Source organism: Lepus europaeus, chromosome 3 (assembly GCF_033115175.1).
Source record: "Lepus europaeus isolate LE1 chromosome 3, mLepTim1.pri, whole genome shotgun sequence".
Taxonomy (NCBI): domain Eukaryota; kingdom Metazoa; phylum Chordata; class Mammalia; order Lagomorpha; family Leporidae; genus Lepus; species Lepus europaeus.
The window spans coordinates 121,481,830-121,485,930 of record NC_084829.1 but is presented as its reverse complement, the minus strand read 5'-3'; positions in this window follow the sequence as shown (position 1 = coordinate 121,485,930).

The following is a 4,101-nucleotide window of genomic DNA, read 5'->3' as shown; positions in this document are numbered from 1 at the left end:
TATATTGTCTTAATTATTCAGCCACTCAAATTTAAGTGGCTGTAATACTCAATCCTACTTTTTTCTTGTATAAGAAAGAACCTGACACTAGAGGGTTAACTGCCCATTTTCTGTCTTGATAATTGAATTGTTTTGAAGGTGATTTTTATTTGGTTGCCTGTAAATGACCCCTGAACTTGGATATCAAAGGTAAAGTGGTATTGTCCCACTAGAGAGCCTTCAGTACATGGAACTAGTTGGTTTGGAGAGTATATTTAATTCCTTCAGTAGCTATTCTACACCTGATGTATCCTTGAGCCGTTTTTTTCTGATTGCCAACTAATGCTTCTTTTCTTTCACTGACATTTAAGATAGTATAAAAGTTCTTCCTTAAGGGGAAAAAAAAAAAGTAGGCACGTAGTCCTAGTGCTAAAATACTTCTTCAAACTTCAGTGTATTTTATTAAGTATTTGGAAATGGCCTGAGTTTTTCCAGTATTATAGGCACTACCTGTAAGACTCTTGGGGTTTATCAAAGTTAAATAAAATTTAAGTGTTAACACCTGTACATGAGTGTTCATAGCAGCTTTATTTGTAACAGCCAGAACTGAAAACAACTGAGATATCCTTTAGTGCGTGACTGGTTAAACACTGTTGAATAACTAACATCCTATGATGCTGGTTCAAGTCCTAGATACTGGCCTGGAAGAGGGGCAACCGGGATAGAATCCGGCGCCCCAACCGGGACTAGAACCCGGTGTGCCGGCGCCGCAAGGCAGAGGATTAGCCTGTTAAGCCACAGCGCCAGCCTCAAGTCCTAAGTGCTCCACTTTGATCCAGCTCCCTGCTAATGTGCCTGGGAAAGCAGAAGGGTGGCCCAACTGCTTGCAACCATATGGGAGACTCGGATAAAGCTTCTGGCTCCTGGCTTTGGCCTGTCCCAGGCCCGACATGCTGGCATTTGGGGAATGAAAATATCTCTGGATCTGTATCTACCTCTCTCTGTAGCTCTGCCTTTCAAATAAAATATTTTTTTAAAGGGCATTGACCTATTGGTATATGCAGCAATTCAAATGAATAGTCATAAAAGACAATCTGAAAAGATCCCATACAGTGTAATTACATTTATATGATACCCTTGTAATTATTGAAACAGAATCGATCTGTGGTTGTTTGGGCTAGGGATCATTATGAATGGGTCATGTGTACAGAGATTGGCTATTTTATTTCCTGCCCCTACATGGCATCACCCTCTCCCTCATTGTCAGCATTGTACACCAGGGTGAGAAATGATAGACTTCATGAACCTAAATTAATACATCATCATTATCTAAAGTCTAGAAGTTTATTATCAGACATTACTTGATTTCATACACACCATGAGTTTGGACAGGTGTACGACTGATATGTACTGTCAGTAACACGCAAAACAATTCCACTGCCCTAAAGATTCTATGTTATCCTCTGTGTCTATTCATCATTTCTTCTAACCACTAATCTTTATACCATTTGGTTATTTTTGCCTTTAGTTTTTATTGGCTTGAAAGGCACAGAGAAAGATATTCCATTTACTGGTTCACTCTCCAAATACCTACAGCCAAGGCTGAGCCAGGCCAAATCTAGGAGCCTGGAACTCAGTCTGGATCTCCCATATTGGTGGCAGAGACCCAAATACTGGAGCCATCACTTAGTACCTTTTTTTTTTTTTTTTTTTTTTTTTTTGAGAGGTAAGATAGAATTACAGACAGTGAGAGGAAGAGACAGAGAGAAACGTCTTCCATCCACTAGTTCACTCCCCAAATGGCTGCAATGGCCAGAGCTGAGCTGATCTGAAACCTGGAGCCAGGAGCTTCTTCCAGGTCTCCCACACCCGAGCAGGGGCCCAAGCACTTGGACCATCCTCCACTGTTTTCCCTGGCCATAGCAGAGAGCTGGATGGGAAGAGCAGCTGACATTAGAACCGGTCCCTATATGGGATGCTGGTGCTGAAGGTGGAGGATTAACCTGTTCCACAGTGCTGGTCCCCACCTAATACCTCTTAGGGTGTGCATTAGCAGGAAGCTGGACTCTGAAGTGGAGCCAAGACTGAAACCCAGGTGCTCAGATAAGAGGTGGATATTCCAAGCAGCATCTTAATTGTTCCATCAAACACCAGCGTCTGTTGTCTTTTGAGATTTGCTTCTTTTCATTGGTGTTGTGCACATAAATTTTCTCCATATCTTTATGGCTTGATAGCTCCTTTCTTTTTAGGACTGTAATTTTATTCCATTATCTAGATGTACCACTGTTGATCTATTGACCTGCTGAAGAACATCCTGATTCTTTCCATTTTGGCAGTTAATGAGTAAGCTGGTATACACATCCATGTGCAAGTTGTAGTGTTGACTAAATTTTCAACTCCTTTGTACAAATACCAAAGAGTTCAATTGTTGGATAGTATTAAACTGTCAACTATTTACAAAGAGGCCATATACAAGAACTTCCTGTTTGCCTCTTTGCCAGTATTTAGTGGTGTTAGTGTTGGATTTTGGCCATCCTCATAGATGCTGAATCTATATAGTTGAATCTGTTTTCATATGCACTTTCTTGATGGCATGTGGAGTATCTTCTCATATGTGTATCTTCTATAATAAGGTATCTGATAATGATATAAGTCCACTTAGTAGGCTGTTACTGAATTTATTTAAGAGTTCTTTGTATATTTTGAAGAACATTCCTTTACCAGGTATGTCTTTTGTAAATATTTTCTTCCTGTCTATAATTTGTCTTTTCATTCTCTTGACTGAATTTTACAGGACAGAAATGTTTAATTTTAAAGAAGTTCAGTTTATCAATTCTTTACTTCATGGACTGTGTCTTTAGTATTGTATATAAAAAGTAATCATCAAACCCAAATTCATCTAGATGTTTCCTGTAATTAAGTCTAGGATTTTTATATTTCTGTGCTTTTCACTGAGGTCTGTGATCCATTTAATTTTTGTGAAGGATGTAAGATCTGTGTCTACATTGATTTTCTGCATATGGATGTCCAGTTGTTACAGCACCATTTACTGTGTAAGCTGTTCTTTGCTCTATTGTATTCCGTTTCCCTCTGTCAGAGATAAGTTAACTATATTTATGTGGGCCTATTTCTGAGTTTCCTGTTCTGTTCCATTTGTCTATTCTTTCACCAGTACCACACTCTCTTGCCTACTGTAATTTTAAGTCATTAAGATGAGTATTGTCAGTTCTCCAGTGTTGGTTTTTCTCCTTCAGTATCATGTTGGCTGTTGTTGGTTGTTTACCTTTCTATATAAACTTTAGAATCAATATCAATATCCACAAATTATTGCTGGAATTTTGATTGGGATTTTCATTGAATCTTCAGATCAAGCTGAAAGAACTGACATCTTGTAATACTGAGTTTTCCTATCAACGAACATGGAATATTCCTCCATTTATTTATTTATTCAGAATTTTGGTATTTCTTTATGTAGATCTTGTATACATTGTTAGATTTTATGCTTTTGTATTTCGTTTTGAGGGGGAAGTGTACTAATATAAATGGTACTGGGTTTTTTAGTCACACATCTACTATTCATAGCTGGTATATAAGAAAACAGTTGACTTTTTGTATATTAAACTTGGATCCTTTCATCTTGCTATAATTGCTTAAGAGTTCCAGAATTTTTTTTAATCTGTTCTTTGGGATTCTATAGATAGATTATCATGTCATCTTCTGTTTTATTTCCTTTACTTACTCCATTAGCTAAGACTTAAATGACAATGTTTAAAAGAAGTGGTTAAGGAACATCTTTCCCTTCTTCCAGTAGGTAAAGTTTCTTAGTAGGAAAGCTGCCAATTTCTCACCATATATGACGTTAGTTGCAGGAGATTTTTTGTAAATATTCCATCAAGTTGGGAAATTTCCCTTCTATTCTTTTAGGGAAATTTCCCTTCCATTCGTAAGTTTTAATCATGAATGAGTTTTGGATTTTGTCCAGTAATCTATTGATAAGATCTTGTGGCTTTTATTCTTAGTTTGGTAATATGGTTTTTGATTGTTAGTGGTTGAACTACCTCTGTGTATCTGGGATAAATCCCACTTGATCCTGCTATAATTCGTTTATACATTGTTTGATCC